Source organism: Desmodus rotundus, chromosome 2 (assembly GCF_022682495.2).
Source record: "Desmodus rotundus isolate HL8 chromosome 2, HLdesRot8A.1, whole genome shotgun sequence".
NCBI lineage: Eukaryota > Metazoa > Chordata > Mammalia > Chiroptera > Phyllostomidae > Desmodus > Desmodus rotundus.
In genome coordinates this window covers 36,256,753-36,283,606 of record NC_071388.1, presented here as the reverse complement: position 1 = coordinate 36,283,606, position 26,854 = coordinate 36,256,753, and the positions used below count along the sequence as shown (strand labels likewise).

Below are 26,854 nucleotides of genomic sequence, written 5' to 3'. Positions count from 1 at the left end.
CACACAACCTTTTGGTTATGGAATGATGCTCCAACCAACAGATCCAGATTGGCCAGGGCTAGCTGGTACTTTATATCTTGTTAGTTATAATTCAATATTTTGTTGTAGTTTATGGTGTCTTGAAAACTGCTCCTATGTTATGATTGCTCGCTAATGTTATAATCTGTACACTATAACACTGAGACACAGATGTAAATGTCAAAATAACATTTAATTCATTATTTAATTATCTTATAGTTATTGTGGACATAGATGAAAACATGACCTTCCTAAAAACGAATGCCCACTGTTCCCCTCACACACGAAAGAAAACAAACAAACCAACAAGCAAAATCTGTGTGATGTATAATGTTATAAGAAACTGGCAAATTCATAGGCTCTCTTCTCTATTTTGCCAAAAGTATTACTGATTCATTTAAATAAATAAAATATGTTCTGAGAAACAGCAATGTTCAAAAAAGTCTTACTTTGCCACTGAGCTTTACACCCTTGAACAAGTTACATGTTCCTTCTGAGTCATAGTTTCTTCGTCTCTAAAAGGATAGTAATAGTGTCAATTTTTTTCAAGAGTTTCTACAAAGATACAGATGTAAATATCACCCAACCTATTGGCTTCTGGGTCATCAGAGCAGCCCAATTAATAAAACACATTTTTATGTTTAACAAAATATGATGAGTACAAAGAGAGGTTAATTTTTAAAATCTGCTATGCTAATGTACCTCAGTAAAGTGTCCATCTTTTCAAGTCTGTTAATTTAATGTTTTAAATAGGTAGTAACTGTTTTCCATATTCACTGCATGTAAATATCCCGATCCCAGCTAGTCACTAAAATTAGGCTGGGCCAAAACGACTTTCCTTATACTATTCAATTTAACACTCAGAATCATCTTAAATAAAATTAGTATTGCTTTGCTTTTAGAGGTGAGACAATTAAGAGTCATATAAATTAGGTAACATGCTTATGGTCAAAAAGCAACTAAGTGGCAACTATCCTAATTTAAACCTATGTTTGTCTGGCCTTTCAGTTCCAATATATTTTCCCAAAAAGTATTATTCCATTGGTTAAGTGGAATGAAAGAAACTAATATTTGTTGATAGTGTACTATTTGCTAGATACATGGGTAATTACTTTGGATAATTACGTTTGATTTTTATTTTCAAAGGCAACCTGTTGTCCTCAGATTTTTATAGAAAATGAAACCAAAGTCCACAGAGCCCAGTAAGTAACACATGACCGATAAGTACCAGAGTCAAAATTCAATGTAAGATCTGCCTAGTTCCAAAGCCCATGTGCACAGATGGTGTGAACGGTGAACAAAGCTGGGGCTTTGGAATTAGATCTATCTAGAATAAGATACCAAGCTTGACATCTGTCAACTTTATTAAGTCTCGATGGGCCTCCACTGGGCTCCTAATAAATGGACATTATTGCACATTCCTCATAAATGTGTTGAGAGAATGAAATGAGATACATGTAAAGCATTTAACACATTGTTTAAGAACTAGTACATTTAAAGGAGCTATTGTATCATGCTGCCTCAGGATTTGGTGAAGCCATAGGACTGAAACAAATGAAAATGATTGCCTCGTTTCCAACTGAAAAACAGGTGTTACATTTTCCAAAATTTAAAAGATATATTCCTATAATATACAAACATGTCATTTCTCTCCTGTTCATATCCTTTTCTCACTTCTGAAGAGAGACTCATATAACAGTATCATTCCATTACCTTCTACAGCAACTAATATATGTACTGGGTACGGAGTGGCCAGTCATGTTCATCCCAGAAATTTGAAATTGAGATATCAAAAATGTAGATGTCCAGGCATAGTTATAAGCACGAGATGGGTGACACATTTTGAGCTACAAGGCTTGCATCCTTTTCTGTTTTTGTACTCTATGTTCAGGAAGAGAGATGCCTCTCCTGTGGAACAGCAGGAGAAGAAAACAGAAATGCGGAGTTAAGCTGCGATGAGAGACCATGAAGCAACAGAAGGACATAGGGAGAGAACGTGGTTGATAAACTGTCAAGTGTCTCAGATGGCAGGCTGGATTTCCTAAAATCGAGCTCCTTGAGACTGTTCTGTTATCTTTTTGAACAAATGTTTTCATTTGTGATAATTCAAGGTTCCTGTTTTGTCACCAAACAATCTCTAGAACAATATATTTTGGGGTATAGAATAGTGGACATTGGGGTCATCTCCCCAATATCCAATTTACTTTTCTTCATTGCACAGCAGTCATGTGATTGGGTGGGACTGCTCACCCAGACTTCCAGATCCGGATCCCGAGTGGTCTAAGTTGCCACAGTGAGTGGTTAGGGAAACAGGCTGAAGCCCATGGTGCAACACCTTCCCTTGGCTAGGATGGGTTTTGACCCAGAGGGTTCCTGAGAAGTCTCTTGCTCCATAGAAAGAGCTGTATAAGATTTGGTGTCTTTCTTTTTGAACTGTGTGAATGAAAAATAAATCCTAGAAATGCTGCAACTACTATGTAACTTTCAAAGTAGCTTTGGGAACCAAGCTGATTCTTCAGAGAACCATAGAGCCAAAAGATCCTAAAGAAACAGCCAAACAAGCTTCTTCCAGGTCCATAAGCCCTAACTACTTCTGAGTCAATATGTTTCCTTTATTATTTAAACAGTTGTGCTGGGTTTTCATCAGTTGCAAATGAAAGCATCTTGTCTGATGTAAGAGAGTGGGAAGGGGATGAGGAGATAGGAGACAATGAGGTCATCTGGGGGCATGTTGACTTTTATAATTATATAGAAAATCCAGGTGGAGACCTCTAGCACACAGTTGGAAATAGAGCTTGGGAACTGGAGGAGAGGTCAAAGATGGCAATATAAATTGGGAGGGTTGTCAGCATCAGGGTGCGAAACTAAGTGTCAGGTATTGTTGAAGTCATTCAGAGGGAATACATTTAGGAATGATTATGTACCCATTTTCCTTTAGTCATCAGCAGCATATGGCTCAGACAAAAACTACTTAAATATTATATATATTTTAATAGGTTTTGCTTACACTTCAAATGTTTCAGAACCATCTAAAATTAAAAGTTCTGAAACTCACAGAAATCCTACTTTATAGCAATAAATATGCAGTTTTTAAAATTGATTTTCAGGACATGTTGAAATTTCAATGCTAAAGATTTTCTCATATGGATATAAAGTTAATAATTTGGGCAAAAGGAATGAGCATTAGATTTTCTATTACTATATAATGAGCAGAAATACAATTTAAGATGCAATTTCTACCTGGCATTTCTTTTTCCAATTCACTCAATTCTGCATTCTATGCCAGGTAAACAGTACATATAAATTTATTAATTCCACTGACAGTATTGATATATATGAGGAGGGACCTCCCCAAAATGGAATTATATTCTGGAGGGCAGGCCCCTTGGAATACAAGCACCCCTGCTAGGTGAGGGTTCTAGGATCCCATCCGCATCCGTGTACTGGCATTGTTGTGAGAAGCTATGTTCGGCTTCAGTGAAGTTTTTTTGAAGACTCTTTCAACACGTTTGCCCATTTCATGATGGGTGATTTACAAGTGCACCTGCCCACACTGAGCTGAGTGTTCAGCAGTTTTTGACCCAAAGCAGCATGGCCCCTGTTCCCCACCCTCCCTATTCACCTGATCTTATCCCATGTGACTTTTTTGTGTCCTTGGATGAAAAAAAAGTCCTAAAAGGAAAATGTTTTGCTGATGTGAAAGAGGTAAAACAAAAAATGGCAGAAGCACTAAAAGGCATTATAATTGATGAGTTCAAAAACTGTTTTGAGCAGTAGGAAATAGTTTTGAAAGGTGTAGTGCATCAAATGGAGAGTACTTTGAAGGTGACTAAACTTTAAACATGTAAGAATAAATACACAATTTTTTATAAATAAATTCTGTTTGGGGGTTCCCTCTCATACATACACATATGTATATAAATATAAATAAACACCAGCACTGGTTGGTGTATAAATATAAAGCAATGAAAAGGACTATAGACTTGATGTTTTCACAGTACTTAGTTTGGAAGAAAGGCTAATTTCCTCTTTGTTCTTGTTATCCTGAAATGTGTATCAGAAAAATATATTTGATTGAAAGAACCCAGGTATTTCCTGCTAATGTGAGTGCTACATCAGAGGCAGGGGATGTAGCATTACAAACACTAGGGAGGAAATTAAAGAAACAAAACTGAACACTGGAAGAGAAAGTGGAGAAGGGATTACAAATAAAAAGTTGAGAGGAAAACAGTTCACAAGAAATATAATTACTTTCTCATAACAAGAATTTCAGGCTATGTCTTTATGATGAAAACAAAACCAAGGGCATTCTGAAGGACAGAGAAAACCGATACTATCAACCCTAAAAATAACCATTTACTTTGTGAAGATCTTAATTTTGATACAGAAAATTGACATTTCTAAGTCATCTACTTGAATGTCCTCATGCCAGAAATCTTGTCATCAACTTTCGAACAACTTGCCTGCATTGACAGTAGATTGCCTATGCGGCAATTCAAAACATTCTGTTACGATCTCCCTAAATAATATAGCTTTTTCACTCTTTTGATTGTTCATTTTTATTTCTCCTGTAAGCTGCACTTGGAGTTCTAGTTATGTGATCCAAGTCCTTGGGAAAATAATTAAATCTCAGAGCTTCAATTTTCTCATTAGTAAAAAGGAGGAATTAGATCAATAATTCTTGAAAATCAGAACTCTAGAGGTAAATGGATGGGTACAGTTCTTTGAGAAATCCATATCTAATATTAAAGTATAACTATATTTTTGGAAAATAAAACTTACATTTTTATATTACAACTATAGAATCTTTAGATCAGCAAAATTAGTTTTGAAAATATACTATGTTTTGCAACTAGTGACTACCAGATGGAGAAGGACTGTGTGGGAGTTATATAATTCCAAGGGGGAAAACCCTATCAGAATTTCTCCTAGGTTGGTTTCTAGAGGTGGCTTCCAATCTGTACATTTTCCTGTTTGCACATCTTTCTCTCCTCTGCCTTCTGATGCAGTTTTTTTATAGTTTGCACATCTACCACAGACTCCCTACAATCGTGTCTGCTGCTGAAGTCTCCCAACTGTACCACTGCATCTCTTGTTTATTCTCTTAGATTTCAACACTCTCCTTTCTGAAGAATTTGCTCTGTATTTTTTTTCATTCTCTCTCCCCCATACTCTCACCAACCAAAAGTGTTTTGTTATGAAAATGTGAGTATACTTTTTCAAACTACACACTCACCCCTATACACAAGGCGAGGTCTTATTTCTTTTAACAATTCACTATATTGTGAACCTGTGAGTCTTCAACTCCTAAGGGAGACCATGAGATAATTATAAGTAGTCCTAGGTTTAGAGCACAAAGGCTTGCCTGTAGAATTAGTCAATTTGTAACAAGTACATTGCTATTTTCAAATGTGTAATGTGTGTGTGATATGACATGCAGTAGGTAGGCTGCATGTATTAAGTAACCGAAAAAATGTATTACATGCAGATTACTATAAAATGCTGTTAGGATTTACGTAGTTTAAATTTATATTTAAAATGAAAATATAAATTTACATTTTATCACTGGGTTTAGATGTGCTACGGCAAGGAGATAGTAAAAAAGCCCTTCTAACTCAGTGATTTGGAGCTAACACACCCATTGGAATATTATTTGTATACTATCTTAGAACATCATTTTTATGGGTGAAATTAGAATTTTAGGGGAAGGTGGGAGGGGTTTAGAGACCAGCTATTCCAATATTTCTGATCTATTATTTAATTTCTCTTATAATTTTATTATGAAAATTGAGGTGGGCTATTTAGCTTCCAGAAGGTATTTCCTATCCATCACTAACCTAGAATATCACCAGGTAATTAACTACCAATCTATACCTACCACATTGGTTGGTGGGCTTCATAAGCTATACAGGCAGGAAAATATGCCCAAGTAAAATCAGGCCTAAGTAGTCTTCAAGGGAATGTAACAGCAAAGCTCTCACTGGGATTTCACTTCAGGGGCTTCCCAACCACCAAGCCAAGCCCAGGGCTCCTCCCTCCTGGGTGAGCTGCCTGCCTGTGTCTTCTCTTTGTTGCAGTGTATCCCTTGGGATTCTCTCTGTCTTGGTAGCGCAGATGACAAGTTCCTCCAGCTGTTTTCATTTTAAAGTTTTTACTACTCATCATTAAAAAATAAAGAGGAAACAGTCCAAGGGAAGTGCCAAATGGGGAAAATAGAATCATAAACCTATAGAAATATTCCAAGCTTAGAAAGTGTGGCTCCCTATTTGCTATGATAACAGAAAGGCCAGGTCGTCTTGGTTAAATGCTTTAGTTTTTAAAGGTGAATGTAACAGTACTTATGCTTTCTTTGGAAAAATGTTTCCTCGTGTCTGCTGGTGGGTGCCACAGACAATTGAGAAATGAGAATATTAATGTTACTATTTTTAGATTTTTTTTTCTAACTCCAAACACCTCTATTTGGCATTCCTATTTCATTAGGACTCTGCCAATACATGAAATGATGCCCCCTCTGGCCAGTTCCATATGAAAACTCCAATTTTGATATATTTTTTATTTTAAACATTCACTTGCCCACTTAGATGATCTGAAAAATCATTAAATGTATAAACACCCTTTGACCTACAGATGCTATGGAAAGAAAAATAATTCTTAAGAGTACAATTGATATTTCATTTTAATTTTAGCTCTCATTTCAAGCAAAAAACTACATAATTTAATCTGTGCAAATTTGTCAAGTATTTTTAGAATACCTAAAATGTTTAAAGGGCAAGCAAAGAGAGTAATGACTGACAATTCTTCCTCCTAATTATCTGACTGTAAAATAAGGACCGACTCTAATCATCTATATACATACCCAAAGATACTGTAAAGTATAGCTGTACCAATTGCAAATGACTAAGGGTGTTTTCTTTGTACGTATAAAGATAAACTGAAGTTTACTAAAAATTCCGTGAAGCACTTTTATGTTTTTTCCCCTGTACAAACCCTAGTTGCTGCTGCAAAAATAACATTTAAGTAGTTCCAAGATTAGCACTGAACAAGAGTGTCCTCATTTTAAAAAGGCTGATATATAACATTTTAAAAATTCTGGTTGTGAATTGTAGACTATTCTTTCTAAAGGCTCCAGACATTCTAGTTCTATGTCATACAGTCCTGATAAATAGTACTACCTAGTAGGTTTCTTGGAATACTTTCTCCCCTCTCAACAGACACTGGGTCAGGGTTAGCTTTGACATCTCTATAGAAAAACACTAATATTAAATGTATTTTTAAGGTAATGATGATTAATATTGACCATGTTATTGACATAAGAATAATTAGAATAACTTTAAAAAAACATCATAATATATAAGTATTGACTTTTCAATGGATAAAATATTTTCAATTCTGTCCTCTAGTTATATGTTACATAAAAATACTTATAATCATACAGTTTGAGGAATATTCATTAGCATAATGAAGGTACTGGAAAGTCCATCATAATGAAAAAACTCATTAATTGTTATTAATTCAGCTTTTCTCAAATGCATTTCATCAATTTTATTCTTTTTTATAGTCATTGAGGAATACAGTTTGAAAAACATTAGATTTAAGGAAATCTAACAAACTTTTTACTTTTAAGTGTTTTGATTGTTAAATATATACTTATTAACAAGTTATAAAACTGCTTTAGTTTACATTCAAATGCATATGTCCACAGTATCCTAGGTTCAGAGACTCGATCCCAGGGAATCGGTAGGTGGGTGGAATAATGGAAAGTGGTATAGGGGAAGGAAATAAAAGAATAATAAAATCTTCAGATACTACCCAGGTTAATTCTGAGCTTTGTCCTGCTTATTTTTATCAAAAGACCTGGGTGAGTTTCCTTACTAAGTGGGTAGATTGCATATTACTGAAACTAAGGGGGTTAATAATTAACTTAAAAAAGCATGGCTGATTGGAAAATTTATCAAAAACAACCAGAAAAAATTTCAAAAGCAATTGGAAGCTCAATGAATCTTCACATCTAGTTTTTTTCCTATCTATCTATCTATCTATCTATCTATCTATCTATCTATCTATCATCTATCTATCTATCATCTATCCATCCGTCTATCCATGCTACTGTCATTTTCTACCTTAAATTTTTTAATGAAAAATAATAGAAAATGTTGAGTACATGTTCCCTCTCTGTCAGTTAGCATCTGCCAAATTTGGTCACACCACTATTTGCCACCAAAAGGGAGAAACAAACTTTCCCCTGACCTCAAGGTTCTTTGAATTGATCCAATGATCCATTAGATATGAGACAAATTTGTAATAGAAAATACCTAAATTTAATACATATGAGATCTGTCCAGAAGATATCCACCCATGTAATATGAAAAATAGAGACATTTATTGAAGAAGATACAAGAGAAATTGTGTAGGACAATGAAGCCTCAGTCCCCTTCAAAGTCGGCACCTTGGGACCTCACACAGTTCTCCCAATTTCCATCACCTGCCCTGTTGTATTTCCCTGAATGTCATTGACAGTCTGAAATCTCTTCCTTTTCAAAGGTGATGTTAGTTTTGGGAAAAGGCAGAAGTTGCCGGGCACCAAATCTGGGCTGTAGGGGAGCTGAGTCACCTGGGCGATTTGATGTTTTGCCAAAAAACTCTGTATGAGACATGATGCATGAATGAGTTTTTTGTCATGATGAAGCTGCCAATCACCAGTTGCCCATAGCTGCTGTCTTCAAAGTCAACCTCAATAGTTTCCACAGAGGAATGTTCAAGCTTAATGCAAACTTTGATACAGATTTATTGCTCTATTCACTCATTCATTTTGAATGCAATGGCCACACAGTACACATGCTCACTCAACTTTTACTGCCGTCACTGACTATTACAGTGAACTCGTCATTATTCATGCATGCAGATTCCAGTCCACCCTTTTTGGCTTCCACGTTACATTTATGTCGTGAAAACCATTGTCATTATATTAACAGTGGTTGGACATTTTCTGGACAGTGTTCATATGTATGTATGAGAACCCCCCACATACATGAGAGAGTCAGAGACTTTACACGCAGGAGAGGGGGTTGAACTATATAACACATTCTGAAGGGGTGAGGTGATGCACCTTGGGGGCTTCAAAGTGTCATTGCAGAATGGTAAGAAATACAATTGTTTGGTAAATAAAAGTTTTCCCTGCTATATAGGTGAGCCAAAAAGAGATTATTAATAATAATCTCAACATGAGCAAAGTCCCTAATTCACATTTTTCTAGGTAGTTAAAGGGTGGAGCAGAAGTTTCTCTTGAGACTGAAGCTAAAATAGTCCTTAGCTCAAAATAATCCATATACCACAGGAACACATCTTGGGGTGACTAGCTCTGAACCCCCACACAATCATATACTTAGAGCATGTTCCTCTTATTTCTAACGCCATAAAGGTTAGCGTATTTTTCTGTCTGTCATCATCCTTTGTTAACATGTAAAGCTCTGTGAAAAAAAATAGTTTATTTTATTCATATTTATATCTTCAGTGCCTTTTAGCAAAGAGATGCTAAAATCTTTCAGTTGGTTTAAAGGAATAAACTAAAGAGTGTAACTGCAGAAAAATGATATAGCCACTTATCTAAATAGAGATGGCAATATGAAGTGGCATTGATATTAAAGAAAAATGGTATAAACTATAAAGAGAAGATGAATTATATAACATTTGTTAATTTTTGTGTTAAATCCTATGGTTCACATGATGTTATCCATTCTTTACCTCATCCTAAAGGGAGAAAATGTAGATGGTATAGAAAATTACTATCATAAAGGGAACAAGAAAGTATATTAGTAAGTAGAGGTTTGGAAAAATAGATACTAGAATATTGAAGTGAAGCCAGGATCAGATTATTATCCACTGTACACTCAAAGATAGCTTTTAAGTTTATATCTTCCTGACTACGAAAAAAAAAAAAGAAGAAGAAGAAGAAGCACGATCAATCCCACTTCAAATTATCCAGTGTAGATCTATCACAGTTGGTCTTCCTAGCACTGAGGCCTGAAAGAACATCTGCAAGCAGTTAAAACGAAGTCATTGTGGGACCCGCCATTCACAGCACAACAATACATCAAATCACCCCCAAACAGGGCTTTGCAACATGCTTTGATCTGGGTACAGCATCATGTCAAGGAACAAGAAGTCTAATAAATCATAGAGAACCTAAAAGGATTTAGTTTGAATGTTTTATGCTCTCTCCTGCTATTTTTTAAATTATTTTTTAAAAAACATTTAAGGATTTTATTTATTTATTTTTAGAAAGAGGGGAAGGAAGAAAGAAAAGGAGAGAAACATCAATGTGTGGTTGCCTCTCATGTGTCACCTATTGGGGACTTGGCCTGCAACCCAGGCATGTGCCCTGACTGAGAATCCAACTGGTGACCTTTTGGTTCGCAGGCTGTCACTCAATCCCCTGATCCACTCACCAACGAGGGCTTTTTAATTTTTTTTTCTTTTTTTATTGTCTTAATCTGAGTGTGAGGTGCAGAATAGTCGGTTATCTTGAACAAGATTTCTCAACAGTGGTACTAATGACATTCTAGGCAATATAGGTTTTTGTTTGTTTGCTTGCTTTTTTATGGGGTTGGGGGAAGCTGTCCTGTACATTGTAGAAGGTTTAGCTGCATCCCTGAACTGTAACAATTCCCCAGGTTTCCTGAGGGGCAAAATTTCAGAACTCTACTCTAGAGCATTCATTCTCACCTTGTGGTAGAACCAAAGACTCCTTTAATAACCTGTCCACAGCACGGAGTCTTTAACCTGAAAAAGACCCACATGTACACAGGACAAAAATGCAAATGTAATTTTCAAGGCCCATGGATCCTCTGCTGTACCTGAGTTAAATACGTCTCAATTAAAGGAAAGGTGGGTTGTCTATCTTTCAGGCAAAGTTTCACGCATGTTTATTTCTTGCAACTGAAACTTATATACACTTGGGTGACTTTAAGGGGTATATGAAGAAATTGGAAAAGATTGTTTAGAAATAACTGAAATAGAAGAAAACACTGTTTATTTCAAACTCACTAACAATAATTGCATAATTAAGGTCAAAATTATTTGGATTATTACTTTTTTCTGGAGACAGTATATTTTAAATATTATAATCAGAGGTTGTGTTCTGTGTACTGAGAAGACATAACATCAGAAGTGAGACCAGACATAAGAAAAATATTTATGAAAGCTGTTGTCATTAAATTTTTTTTCCTGTGTGACATGCGACCTTTCCCTTTTTTTTGAAATTGCTTTGTCCTGGAGATTTGAGTGCGTTGACCACCTTGTAGTTCCAGTGAAGAGCACATTGCCTCAAGTGATGCCATTTCGGAGCATGCTATCATCTCCCTGTTCTGGAGATTATTTAAGGTACGGTATTTGACCTCGACTGAGCCCTAATAAGTCAGCCCAGGGGGTGGAGGTGACTTTTTTTCTCCAGCTGTATAAGCTCACCCTGGAGCTGCTATTGTTCATATTTGTCACTACATTGGGAGCATCCAAAAAATTTCTGAGAATTTACTATGTGCCAGCCATGGTTGAAACAACCAAAGCTAGTGCCCTCAATGAGCTTACATTATAGTGAGAGAGAGTAAATAAACATATAAATACAAAATAATATAATTTCCAATATTAATAAGCATTTAAAGGGGACTAAAGCAAAGACATACAAATGTGTATCTCCAAATTCTTGAGATTCTAGTTTAAAAGATTTGATTACTTAATGAATAGTTAATTTTTTTCAAAAAGCCAGTACGAAAGTTCAGTGCATCCTTGATAACATGCTCTAATGGGAAATAATGCAGAAAGACATTATTAAGTAACGGCTAAGTGTTAAAAACTAGAAATATGTCAAGTGTTATAGTAATATACCTCATCTTCCATTTTGGCTAATAGGAATCTAGTAGATTGACTTTTATTTGACTTGCTAAACATTTAGATTTCATCATCATGCTTGTACACAAGTCTGACCATTTACATTTTTATGGCACCTCCATAATGTTTCAATTTATTAATTTGATAAATATTAATTATTGACTGTTATTATGTAGTTTCTTACGTGATCAGATCTGTCTCTATTTTTTAATCTACTGTGTTTCTATGTATATTTTTGTGTAAGTATGCATATTTGTATGGCTGCAATGAATAATAGTCCACAAGAGTAAAAACACAAAAATAAAAAAGATAAATGGCACTATTTCCTCTTATCATCTGCTTTCTGGGCCTCACCTCTCAATATAAGACATGTGCTCCAATTGGTCAGCAACTCAAGAAAATGCAGGGAGGTCATAAATTCACTTTTTAGTCCTGTCTTCATCTCTCTAATTACTGAATAATGCTATTTTTCCTTGTTAATAAAATAATACTATTGATGTGAGCTTCAAATGTAAATTTAGAGAAAATAACATAAATAACAAATTAGTAATTAAAGGTGTTTATATCAAGTGATTACATGTGCCAACAATTTTTGTTTTAATTTTGCAAATATTTGTGTGACTTTATCAGAAATATATGAGAAAAAAATTTATGAATTGACAATAATGAAGAAGAAAAGGTTTCTTTGCATTTTTTCCTTTTAACCCTATTACAAACTAAGAACTGTTTAGAGATAAGTAGTGCATGAAATTACTAAAAATAATTATTTATTTGAAGTCATAGTTAGGCCTCATTATTTTGCCTACCATAAAAACCATTGTACTCTATTTGACCATTTCTGATAACTTATTTTAGTAGCTATGAGCCATTATAAATGTTATTAATATTATAGACTGAGAATGGAAATTTTATAAAAACATAAAGGACATGAGATTGCTTTTAATACAATATCATGAGAAATAATATTGACATAAATACAAACCAAAGAGTGTTCCACTGTGTTCAAGAACTAGTCTTGAATAGTGTTTAGAAAGAGAAATAGCTGCAGATATATTGTATATAAGAATCAACTAAACATTTATATTATCTCCAAAAGGGGCTTATGCAGAGTGATAAAGAGTAGTATTGGCAAGATAAATTTAAAGAGGTGATGAAACAACTACTTAAAACAATTTAATAGGCAACAGAAGTGATATTAAGCTGGTGTCCAGATTGGGGAAAGAGGGCCTGTGAAGAAAATGTGGAGTCCAGTTTTCATGGTATTTGAAAATATCAAAATTGAATAGATTCTCACAATACAGAGGAGGAAATGAATAAAGCCATCATAACTTAGAGCCACTCAGTGTTCAGTCTTTGTGCATTTTCAAACATGAAGATAATCCTCAAGGTCTTTTTCTTTCTCCTAACTACTCTTCAGAACAATACTTGGCAACTAAATTGTTCAAATAATAGTTTTCCTTTATTATTTGAGAATTTGAGGTTCAAGGCTAGAATATCAGGAGGGGAATTTGATTACCCAATCCAAAACCTTTAAATCAGAAGTTGTCAACAAAGAGTGCATGTTTGACTCGGGTTGGCACCGTGCAGTAGTCTGCGTATCTCGTCACAAACACTTATGGCACATACATCCATGCATTCACACAAAAGCTCGATGCTCGCTCTTCTGTACTCCTAAGGCAGCACCTCCTTCACATCCATGTATCCAAGGAAACAGCCTTGTTTCTCAGCCTGAAAAAATGTGGGTCAACATCTAAACAAAAGATAAACTATGGGAATATCTTGTTGCCCTAGAGACCTTTCTGTTTCTTGGTGTTTACGCTCTTTACTCTCAACTCTTACAGTAACAACAATTTAGGTTACAAACAGTCTCAACAAATACTAGACATTCCATGCTGCTCTAAGATTTAGTTTCCTGACTATCAAAAAAATGGAGACAACTGTATTCAAACATCAATAAAATTATTTTTTTTAAAAGCAAATGTGCCCCCTGCTCAATTCAGCTAATGAATAAATGGCCTGGGTCCCTTATGAGTGGTTCTGTGATAAACATTTTCCCTTTTGGGCTGCACTTCTCCTAAACAACTGTCTTATTTGAAAAGAATTTTGAAGTGAAAGATTTTGCTCAGATTTTCACTTTTCTCCAGGAAAGCTGCTCTTGCACTAGGGCACAGAGGCATGACTGAGGCTCAGTCACCAGAGGGTTCCACCTGTGACTACATGAGGGAGAGAGGGAGAGAGCAAAACTCCAGGGACAGTTGGGAAATCATACACAGCAGCAATGAGAAGCTGATGGTAGAGATCCGGGGGTACCCGTACCAATGACAGCAGACCAGCAGGGTGATTTCAGTGAGTGTTACCTAGCCTGCTTATGTGATGCCCAACTTTCTTTGACTTCTGGATCTTCCAGCTTTCTAACAGATCTTTTGCTTGGTTGTATATTATCTAGCATGTTTGCTTTAGTTCCAATTAGCCAGAATTTCACTATTCACCACCAAGACAAAATGGAATAGAACACCCTTCTGGCTTCACAAAAATAATTGAGCTAATTTAAGTAAACAATTGCTAGGATCAAGAACCACAAGATTCATTAGCAAAGCACCAACCTCTGAACTGTCATTCTAGGATGCATTCTGAAGGGAGGATACTAGCTTCTCAACGGTTGTGGAGAAATGGCAAAAAGCAGGGTATTCATTAGCGAGGCTGCTTTGTTGGGACCCTCACAAGCAGAGGCATCGGTCTCTGTTTGATACTAGCTATTCCTGCACTAACAGAGCTTTTATACTTTAATTCGTAGTCTATTTTTTAGTGACAAGTTGTTGGCAATGCTACTTTTTCCTTCTGCAAATCCACAAAGAGAAAAGTGAACTTACATGGTCTGAAGAAGAGAAAATAGGTCAAATAATATGACAAGAATAGAATCTCTTGGTAGTTTTTCAAGAGATACAAAAAGAAGCCCATGCTTTTAAACAGATATAACTCTATAGGCCTAAATAGGATACAAGGTACTGTATCAGAATCTCTTGGAGATAGGGCTTAATCACAGTATATATGTATATATAAAATATACATAAATTAAAAATATTTTATTTATTTTTAGACAAAGGGGAAGGGAGGGAGAAAGAGAGGGAGAGAAACATCAATGTGTGGTTACCTCTCATGAACCCCTTACTGGGGATCTGCCCCATAACCCAGGCCTGTGCCCTGACTGGGAATTGAACCAGTGACCCTTTGGTTCCTAGGCTGGCACTCAATCTACTGAGCCACACTGGACAAGTCAGAACCACTGTTTTATAGAAACTAGACATTCAGGAAAACATGCTTAGAAAATATCAAAATCCCAGCTGCTGACATCTATCTTTATGAAAAAAACTAATATTTACAATCTTTTTCACTCATTTCAGTACTAACTCTACTTCTCATTTTTTATCTGATTTTTTCCCTTTTATTGATCTTGTAATCTTGCCTTACAGCAATTGCCACATACTCTGTTTGCTTTTGTGACCAATTTTTCATTCATTTTCTCCTCTACCTACAATAGATCTATCACACAGAAAACACACCCCTGATTGTCTACAATAAAAATCCACCGTGAATCGGTTCCAGTTAGAACCACTTACCCCGCACTTGTATTCTGTGCACATTCCAGCCGGAACAGGGGATTCCGCGAAAAAAACAGGTAAAAGAGCAAGATTGAAAGATTGATAATTTCAGGGGACTTGCCAGAATATCACTTCGATGTTTAGTGCTAAAATATTCATATAGAATGTCCCCTGAATTGCCTTTGTACTCATATAGGTGACAAAAATGATGAAAAAATATAATAAAACCCTTGTATTTTTAGAGTGAAACAACCATTTTTTCATTATAAAATTATAAATTTAGTGATAATGTTCTTTCATTTTCTGAGCAACATAAATTAACCATTTAAGTCCTCAAGAAATGAATTCATAGTTACACTACCAGAAAATTATGAGAAGCAAATAACTACAAATGCTTATTAAGAAATTAATTGGAACACAGCTATACTACAGAAGCCTTCAATGATCATGCTGCAGTTACCACATTAATCTTAAACTGTGACCCCATACAACCCAAAGTTGCTCATCCTTTTTCTGAAAAACGGTGACATGGAGGTCACTTGTACATTCTCATAATCAGTATATTTAGTAGAAGCAGCAAGATACTCATTCGGTGAAAGCCATCTGGGTTGTCCCATGGTTGATACAATAATCTCATCTTGTTCTTCAGCCTAGTGTTGATTACTGAATTTGTGTTTTTGTTCTTCTCCCCCTTTGGAATGGCAAACCTTCATGTGTGTACCTTTTATTTATTTATTTATTTATATATTTTTGCTAACGCTGACAGAACTCCTCGAATTGGGAAAACCACTTCACGTAATTCTGCAACTGTGTTGACCACTAATGTCCATCTCTCTGAAGTCCTGGGGATCCAGGATGCTACACCCTACTGTCCATTGCAGTATAACATTAACAACTGTAAGTCATATTTTCCTTTTGAAGAGAACAGTAGTAAAAGATGCTGTTTTTACATATATTCATCAGTTATTCTCCACCACCACCATGGCTAAAATGGGTCGGCTTGCTCCATAGTCCTGTATTTACTGCCCATCCTGAACAGAATTAAACTGTGCTGCAACAGAATATATACTTTATTGGGATGTGCTAGTGTGTCTAGACTAGGACAGAGCTGTGAGCAAGGATGAGAATGTTCTTTAGCATTGGCTAGTAGGGTAGCCACTATCACTTATGGCTATGAAGGGCTCAAAAAGTGGCTAACATGACTGAGAAACTGAGTCTTTTATTGTACTTAATTTTCATTAACTTAAATTCAAACATAAAAATCCACATATGGCTACACTATTAAAGAGCTGAACTCTAGACTGTGGTTGCTTTTAGGGCTTTTATCTTGTTCCTTTTATGCCTACGACTGTGCCTGGAACATATAATAAACAGGGTCCATTAATAGGGTTTATTGAATTAGTAAGTTAGTGAATCATGTACTATGAAATCAGCTTCTAACTTCTAGAACAACTGAAATAATAAGCATGCAGAAACTAGGACAGAGCACTGAGCTCAGAAGTGCGTTCAATAAGTAATAGCTACATGTATATTTTAGAGTAGCCTCTTATAAGAATGCATCTGAATATGTTCTTTCCCTCTGCAATGCAAAGAGGGAGTCTGAACAACAGATGAACTCAGCAAACTAGACAATAGCACTTCAACTCTGAATTTAAAGAATGTGAGTTCAGGGGCTGCTGATCCAAGGAAACAAAGGCAAATTGTTTGCCTCTGCTGGCCAACCTCTCAGGTCTCACTCAGGAAAACTGTTCAGAGTAGGAGAAACATGCAGAGGCAGGTGCTATATTTTTCATACAAGTGACAGCGGATAATATTTCATTTGGACGACTACTGGCCCTCTCAACAAAACTGTACAGTAGTTCAGCCCCTGCTCGAGAGCATTCTTTACCACATTGACACTACCATCAATTCTTGCTTCATCTTTGGTCTTTCATATGATAAAAATAATTGTAGAAAAGCAGATTTCTTATCTGAAGTTTCTGTTTTTCTCTCTTTAGAGTACTAAAAATGTTGAATTCTTAGTTTTCATAAGATTAACTTTTCTTCATAAAATTTGAATTAGGAGAAAATGAAAGAGCTTTGGAAAGATAGCGATGCTACACCAATGTGATGTGTTAATAATTATAATTATTTAAAAATTCAGTTTTTCTTTCATAAATTGTTGATATCATTGACCCTGTTATAGCTTCCATAGACTTGATCTAGAATCACTAAAGTTTAATAAAGGGCCTCATTGTTCATGAAAATTTCCCCCAAGTTTAAGGAAATTGGTCCTTTGGCCAATTAGTAGACAGAAAGTCATTGAGTGATGCTTAATTCAGACAAAACTGAACCCATCCTGGGTTGAAACATGCTTACAACAAGGACTAGTCCTTTGCACAGTAAGTTCCTGACATTTGAATTTCCCTCTGTATTTGAATTAACTGAACGGAGCACAAACTCAGTCCCTGGGGCAGTGTGAGCCACATTTATGGCTTTGGCAGAATCTGTAGGATCTGAAGTAATTCACCAAGTCTCTCAGGCCTCAGTTTCTACCTGATCAGTCTGTGGGTTGATAATGAGCAACGGATCCTATATAAGCTTGCTAGGGTTGCTGTAACTAAACCCCAGGCTGGGTAATCTAAACTAGAGGAATGTATTTTCTCTCTTTTGGTCAGCAGAAGTACAAGATCAAGGTGTCAGCTGGTTAGGTTTCTTCTGAGGCCTCTCTCCGAGCTTCATACTGTGTCCTCCCAGGTCTTTCCTGTGTGCCTGCACATCCCTGGTGTTTCTCTGTGTGTTCAACTTTCCTCTTACAAAGTCTTCACTCAGATGGAGTTAAGGCCCACTCTAATGACTTCATTTTAACTTATTCAGTTCTTCAAAACCTCTGTTTTCAAATACTTGAGGCTAAGCTTCAACATATGAATGTTGGGGGAAGGGTGGGGCACAATTCAGCCTATTACTGCCCCTGTCAGTCTATCCTGAGAGTTTCATGAGACTAGACTGTGATTAGCTTGGATCAAGTCATCCAGAAACGACCAATGCAGGAGCGACTGGTCTTCTAACCATGTGTCCACGTGACTTACATTATTTTATTACCTTCTGTGGTATTGTGTAATTCACATGCTCTTTTGAATTTGGTCTCTTTAATTGTTGAAAAGGGATGTAGGGAGAGAGAGAGAGAGAGATTCTAGCCATGATATCAGTTCACCCTTTATTTACCCGAGAGAATCTATAGCATAACAATAATAACTAACTTTCCTAGAGTACTAACTAAATGGCAGGCACGCTTCTAAGTGATATAAATATATTAAGTTCATTTACATTTCACAAGGTATCATAATTTATGTGGTAAAGAAAGGAAGCACAAAGCTAGTAAGTACGGAAACTGGGATTTAAACACAAGTAATCCAAATCCATAGTACAAATAGTAGGTTTCAGGGTGAAATCCTGGGTAATTACTTAGTTCTGTCACTTTCTGGCTGTTTTGTCTTTGAACATAAGAGGCCTGTCCAGAAAGTATCCGGCCATGTACTATGAAAAATAGAGACATTTATTGAAGAAGATGCAAGATCCGAGAAACATTGTACATAGGACAATGACACCTTAGTCCCCTTCAAAGCAGGTACCTTCAGACCTGACACAGTTCTCCCAGTCGTCATCAACTGCCTGGTCTTATTTTCCTGAATCTCATCAACAGTCTGAAATCTCTTCCATTTCAAAGGAGATTTTAGTTTGGGGAAAAGCCAGAAATCACAATGTGCCAAAAAGCGGGGTGAGTCACCCCAGCCATTTGATGTTTCACCAAAAAACTTTGCACGAGATGTGATGCATGAGTGGGCTCACTGTTGTGATAAAGTTGCCAATCACCAGTTGCCCAGAGCTGCAGCTATATTCTGCACCCAATATTCATAGCTGCACCCAATATTCTGAATCACCTGAATATTTTGCACAGAGGAACGTTCAAGCTTAATGCAAAATGTGATGCAGATTTATTGCTATACTCACTCATTCATTTTGAAAGTGACAGCCACAAAGTCCACATGCTCACTCAATAGTGTCTAATACCCTCGCTGACTAGTACAGTGAAGTCGTCATTGTTCACACATGCACATTCTAGTCCACTGTCCTTGGCTGTCAGGTTATATTAATGTCATGCAAACTGTTCTTGTTATATTAACAATGGTTTTACTTTTTCTGGACACACCTCTTGTAGTTAATACAGTGTTATTGTTACCACAATGTAGCTGTTTATAATATACACAGAAAAGGAGCCATTTATTTTATTCTGATGCTAAATGAATGGATAGTGAGGGCACTGGGTAGGCTTTCATAGGGCAGATGCATTGTAAGATGAGCAGCATATCCTCAAAATGGAAAGCATTAAAGGACAAAGCCTATTCCTGAGCAAGTAAGCTACTCATGCAAATGCAAACACAGGATGCCTTGATGGGACCAGATCTAGTGTGGGACCTGGGAATGGCTAATGTTAAAGTTGTGGTAACAACCTAGAACTAGGCTATAAATACCATGATATAGAAAAGAAATATTATCTTATAGGGATAGGCAAATAGCAGAGGCTCTACTCACAGTTGTCTTTTCTTAAAAACAATCTAATGTCATATTTGGAAAACCCTCAAAATGCAAGAAAATAGACTCAAAGTGCTAATTAACATAATTTGACAACAATATAAATAAAGTCCTGAATTATGGCAGTGGAAGTTGAAAAAAGAGAGAGATCAAGAGGCACACTAAAGTAAAATTAATGGACCTTGGTGACTCACTGGATAACGAGGAGGAAAGGAAAGTGAAAACTATTAGTTGAACCAATTATATTTATGATTTTGTATGACACACAGATATTGGCAGTAAGTTTCACTCTACTATGATAATATCTAGATTTCTAGCTATTGGATTAAGGGGATCGATGACCCATTAACTGAGAGTATATAGAGAGGAGAATCAAGTTTCAGGAATGATGGAAGAGAAATGGACATTAATAGAATGGGAACTAAGGTACTTGGGTATATTCAAGTAGGCAAATTGGCACACAGGTTCAGGTGTCTCCAGGATGTCCATGGTAGTTGACACCATAGGAGTTACTGAGATCACTGAGGTAGAGTGTGAAGAAAAAAAAAGATCTGAGAATGGAACCATGTGTATACATGTGCATGAGTGCGGAGGGGAAATATTTAAGGAATACATATGAACATGGTTGGTGAAGCAGCAAGAGAGGTTATTAAGAATATCTTATCAAAATGATAAGAGATAGTCAGAGAAGTTTGGAAGGTTAAGAGTTGAAAAGAGACACCTGGATGTCATGTATTGACCCTTGTGGAATCCAGAATGTTCTTGTTGAAACTTTAATATGCAGAATCAATTCCCAGGCAGTGGCAAAATTGAAAATTAGATCACTGGAAAAATGAATCAAAGGCCTTAAAAAATAACATACACAAAGGGGTAAAATACATAGTGATGGAAGAAGATTTGACTGAGTGGTGGGTGCAAAATGCAATATACAGATCATGTATCATAGAAATGTACATTTAAGCCCTGGCTGTTGTGGCTCAGTGGACTGAGTGCCATTCTGCAAACCAAACGGTCGCTGGTTCAATTCTCAGTCAGGGCACATGCCTGGGTTGTGGACCAGGTCCCCAGTAGGGGACACTCAAGAGGCAACCACACATTGATGTTTCTCTCCCTCTCTTTCTCGGTCCCTTCCCCACTCTGTAAAAATAAATAAAATCTTAACAAAAAACAAATGTACATTTGAAACCTCTATAATCTTATCAACCAATGTCACTGCAATAAATTAAATTTTTAAAAAGTTTTAAAAAGAAAAAAAAAACAAGTGTTAGTAAAACAGTTCCTCCAGGTGTCTGAAGGATGAAAGAGAATAAAGAGAGGGCAATATGTATGGAGAGAGCCAGCACTGAAGGAATTATTTCACTTTTGTCTTGTGTGTTTTTTTCTAAAGATAGGGAAAAAATATGTTTCCGGGCCAAAGGAAGAGAATAAATGACTAAAGATAAAGGTAAGAGGGGTTGTGAAGTCCCAAAGAGGGAGGAAGTGCACACAGAAGGTATCATTACTGTAAGTGGACATCACGAACTCTCCATGTTTGTGTGCGTTTTAATTTCACGTTTGCCTATTTTAACCTTTCAAGAAGTAGAATATTCTTATAGAAAAATACATATATCTGAAATACACAGTCCGATGAATTCTTCCAAACTATACAAACCATGTAACCGGTGCTAAAATAAAAACTCAGAACTCCCTCACTCTACTAAAATATACATTAAAGGAAGTTTTTAGGCAGAAGGAGAAGATCTTGAGAGCAGAAGGTTGGTATTGCAGAAAAAAATGAAGAACAGCATAATGGATGTGTCTGTGGATGTATCAGGAGAAACAGACCCTGCCGTGCAGGTGAACAAATACCGTGCAAAGCCGTAAAGATGAAGTCTTACAGATATTAAGACTTTGTGGAATAAAACACAAGGATGAAAACAAAGTATCAGGAACCTTATAACTATGATGCAAAACACATGAATTATAAAGCAAAGAACATTTTTTGTAAGACCAAGAAGTTTATGCCTGGTGGCTGTACCTTAACATATACCTGGGAGGAAGCTTAAGAGATTATATTGGACAAGTCTCTATTTTATGTATTCCTTAAAGAGAGAACTGCATTTTAAAATTTGGTTATTCTTAACTGTAGCTTTAATCCTCCTGGAAGTGTGCTGCTTTCCCCACTCCCTTTCTTAAGTCTAGTTAAGTGTGACTGAGATGAATGGAAATCTGTTAAGAAAAATATGTAGAAGAGTTTACATTTTAACCCATATTTGAAAATGATTTTTTATAGCAAGAATATATGCTCCCAAAAAGCTGATCACATATTTTTACCCTTAAAATTTTAGATCAAACATTTAGAGAATGAAAGCTGATAGTTCCTATATGTTGTACAATATTATCTATAATGAACATAAATTGCATGAACCTTCAAGTTTCCACCCATTTAAGATGACCTTCGGAAATTACTTCTGCAGCAATAAAACTAAACATTCACGGATGATGCAGCGCAGTGCATGAAGTTAGAAGGAGTATTTACATGGCACGTAGTGCAGAAGATAAATCGGCAGATCTGCAAAAGCACCACTCCATATCTATATTTTTCCATTTCACTATGTGAAAGCAATGAAATATTTGATTGAGAAAAATCTTTGAGCACCACAGTTTATAATTTTTGTGCCCTGAGGTAAAAGAAGAAGGTAATGATAGTAGTAGCCAGAATTCTCGGGTCAAAGGAAGACTGATCGTAAATAACCAGACTCTTGCTGTGGCCTATTTCAGACCTTTGGGTTTTTATGTTCCCTGATTGGCCATGAACTCATTCCAATCACCAGAACCCAGAAGGAGGAGGCAGAAGCCTTACAGTGGACCTAAGTCTTTAAAAATTGCAAGATGCAAATGTTGGGGAGTAAAGTCTAAAACCAATGAAAAAAGTTGTTATCTTACATAGACATCTCTCCTATTTCTTACTCTGGACACCAAATTTTGGTTTGTCACTTCTTATTTACTCCTCAAAAGAAGAGAAATTCATCGTGCTTGCCAAGGTACACTTCCCCATTGGGTTTTGAAGACATTTTCTGATGTCTTTTCAGGTCTCTGCTGCATTCACTACCTAATACCTTTCCTGTAGCTTCAGTTTCTCTCCTTTCTGAATATAAGTCCAAAGCCTATGTAAATCTCAAGTCGACTTTCCTACATAAGTCAAACCAAACACAACAAAAAAAACTCAACATCTTAGACTTTGTCACTCTCACAAGTGATGTCTGTTCAGTTTGTCCTTTGCTATCAAACAAAGCATAGTGTTTTTAAACAATAACTTATGAAGATCTCTCATGGTACTGTGGGTTGACTGAATCCTAGTGGGCAACTTTCACTCAGGGTCTCTCATGTAGTTATGAGAGGTCATCTTCACACACACTTCTAGTCTGGCATCTCTCTCTCTGGGCAGGTTGCTGTCATGGCTAGCTAGGGTTTCCTCACTGATGGCAGTCTCAGAATAATTGGACTTTTTACATGGTGACCTATTTTCTCCAGGGCAAACATTCTAAAAGACAAGACATGGACACAATCAAGATCCATTTCTTAAAAAAAAAATTATTTATTTTTAGACAGAGGGGAAGGGAGGGAGAAAGAAAAAGGGAAAGAAACGTCAGTGTGTGGTTGCCTCTCACATGCTCCCTACCAGAAACCTGGCCTGCAATTCAGACATGTGCCCTGACTGGGAATCGAACCTAAACCGGCAACCCTTTTGTTCTCAGAGTGGCACTCAATCCACTGAGCCACACCAGTCAGGGCTCAAGATCCATTTCTTAATGGGCAGAATGTCAAAGTATTTGTGGCCACATTAAGTCTGCCACATGTCTCTTCACTGCAAGAAGTCATGCACCAATCCTATACCTTTGCTGCTGCCATGTCCTCCCTCCCACACACTTACAGCTGACATTTTTGAGAATTTGTAATTTGCTAGGCACAGATCGGAGAGGAGCAGGGAAACCCAGATTCATTCCCCAGAGAAGGGAGGGGTCGGAGGAAACCCCAAGGCTGTGAATTGAAGTTGCAACTGAAACTGTGTGACAGGCTTCTTCCCCCACCCTGGGGAAGGGTAAACAACTAACACAGCTCATGACACAGCTTGCACACAGCCTGCGTGGTCTGAAAAGGTCACAACATATGTGTATTGTGAAGGTGAGCATGGCGATACCCCACCCTGGGAAGAGACATGCATAGCTGACACACATGGTGAATTGGCTAATATGTTGGATACTCCCACAGTACATAGAATTTTGGGGTGAAATATTTAAAATAAAATGCAGGTAAAAATTCAGCCCCTTGTTTTTGCATTCCCCTAGCCCCACACAGTTGGGGGGACCATGAATTCGTGGGACCCAGAAGTTGCTGGGCCCTGTTCATGGCTCTGACTTGCCCTGCTCACACCTTCAGGAGTAGGCTTGGGTGGGACACAAACCTCACTGTGGCAGCCTGTGGGACACTGCGGCCCCATGCCAAATGGCGCAAGGGTCCTGGACTGCTCCCATTCACTCACTCTGAGAGCAGTGCACAGATGCCCCAAGAAAGTGCACCAGCCCCAAGGGCACGAACAGCCTTGGGCAGTGGCCCGCAGCCTGAGCCCCTAGCATGACTGGCTGCAGTGATCTGGCAGTGTGCCCCAGCCCCAGGAGAAGGAGGAAGCTGCAGTGGGTCAGCGGATACACAGGCCCCACAAGTACACACCCCAGAGAGAGAAAGAACCTGAGGCTGGAAAGAAATGGACCTGTTCATGTTCATGTAACAACCTTGGATTCCAAAAAGGCAGGTAAGTACGGAGAGGTGTCTTTGGGCATGGATTTGGATTTCAGTCTTTTTGGCAATGAGGGGATTTCTATGTTTTGCAGAAGAGAATGGCTTGAGCAGGGAGGCCCCCAGCTTCCACAAACTGGGCACCCTGTTAGTAAAACCCGTTTTCCTTCCTTACCAATTATTGTGTTATGTTTGTGTACAGTGACAGGTAGCTGAATCCCACTTTGGTAATACTATGTCAAATACGTTTTTAATGTAACCTCTAGTAAAATCTATAAAACTAGATAAAATTACTGTTAGAATCTCTATTATAAACATAACCAATTAGAGCAATAGAGAATTTATAGTTTCTTGCCTGACTGGTTAGAAATTTAAGGCCACTTTATTCAATCTCATTTATTCTTTACTTCCTCACAATGTGCTTTTGATTTACTTGAAGTTTTCTTCAAGATCACCATTGATTGGCTGTTCATCTGGACCAAATGGCTTTTTATCAGCCATTCTCTGATCTAGCTGTGACTTTTGATCTTGGGGACCAATCTATCTTCTTGGAATGCTTATCTCTTCATTTCAATGATAGCATTTGACTTTGGATGGATCTCCTTTTATACCTCTGACAATCATTTTTCTTAATCTCATTAAAGTTTCAGTTTCAAAAACCATTTCTCTACTCACCTGACTCCAAATGTCTTATATTTAGCATTCACCTTTCTCCTGAACTCAAGTTCTGTAGTTTCAAACTCTTTGCTAGTTATTTCTACCCACGTGTTCTGCCAGTATTTAAACTCAACATGCCTCTTTTCATTCTCGAACTTGTTACTGATCTTTTTTCTCCTATGCCTTATTTCTGATAAAGAAAATGTCACATCTTGGTCACTAAGACTTAAAATGTTGCTGAAGTGAATACTTATTTTTTGTCTGTCTATGTGTCTTCCTTTTGGAAAACCCTCCTTCCTATCTCTCAGTTGTTGGGATTGAAAAGGGGCTGATCCAAGCTGCAGCTGCTGGGGTGAACCACTGACTTGAATGAGCCACTGAGAGTCACATCCTGCTTCGTGGCTAAAACATAAGGAAAATGCTCCCACCGATGAAGATTTTCTAGCCTCTATACACTGTAACTCTGGAGTTCAGGTGCCATCTGCACAGCCACATGTATGGAACCTGCATGAAGAGGAAGCCAGCATGGGAAAGCAGATCTGAGAAACAGTGAAAGACAGAATGTCTCCTTTCATATATATGAACCAATAAATTCTTATTTTTGTTTAAGCGTGTTTGAGATGGCTTCCTGTCACTTGTAATCTACAAAATACTTACTGGTGCCACTGCCATTATATTTGACTCCTGTTCTCTGATCCAATTCCTGTTAATCCGACCAATATAAAATTCTTTTCTGTGTATTATCACAGCTACTACCCTAACTTAAAACTCATCATCTATCATCTAGAGTAAAGCAATAGCCACCCACCTGCTGTAGAAGTTCACTGTCCCAGTCAATCATTCTGCAGCCAGAATGATCTTTTTAAATTACGGATCTGATTTTGTCATACTTCTTGGCTTGTCATTCAAGGCCACTCACAGCCTTTCTGTATTTACCCATAGAGACTTATTTCCCAGTTCACTATATCTTGCAGAAGAATGCAGTGCTTAGGAGCACAGACTCTGGAGTCAGTTTCCTGGGTGTAAGTCCTGGATCTGCCGCTTCTTAGTGGTGAAAATTGATCCCATTTTTTCCCCAATGCATCAGGGTCTACATTTATGAAATGGAAATAAGAGTACTCACACCACTGTTGTTATGACAGCTGAAGTAATTAACATCAGTAAAGCACTTTGAAAATATCTGACACATAGTGATTGTTAATTAAAGAAAGTAAAATGTTCATGTGTAGGGATTTTATTTTCTCTCTCTTTTTATCATGGCCCTTGTGCTTAACACATTCTGATTCATGGGAGACCCCGGTTAGAAGCTTACTGAATGAATGAAAACAGTCTCTGCTCTCTCCAGACAA

At 37.1% G+C, this 26,854-nt stretch overlaps 1 protein-coding gene across 9 annotated transcripts in view; it reads right to left on the bottom strand.

The window, feature by feature from the left end:
* The window catches only part of NAALADL2 (N-acetylated alpha-linked acidic dipeptidase like 2), a 1,136,857-nt gene that overhangs the window by 246,410 nt on the left and 863,593 nt on the right, over positions 1-26,854 (bottom strand). The window lies entirely within an intron of this gene.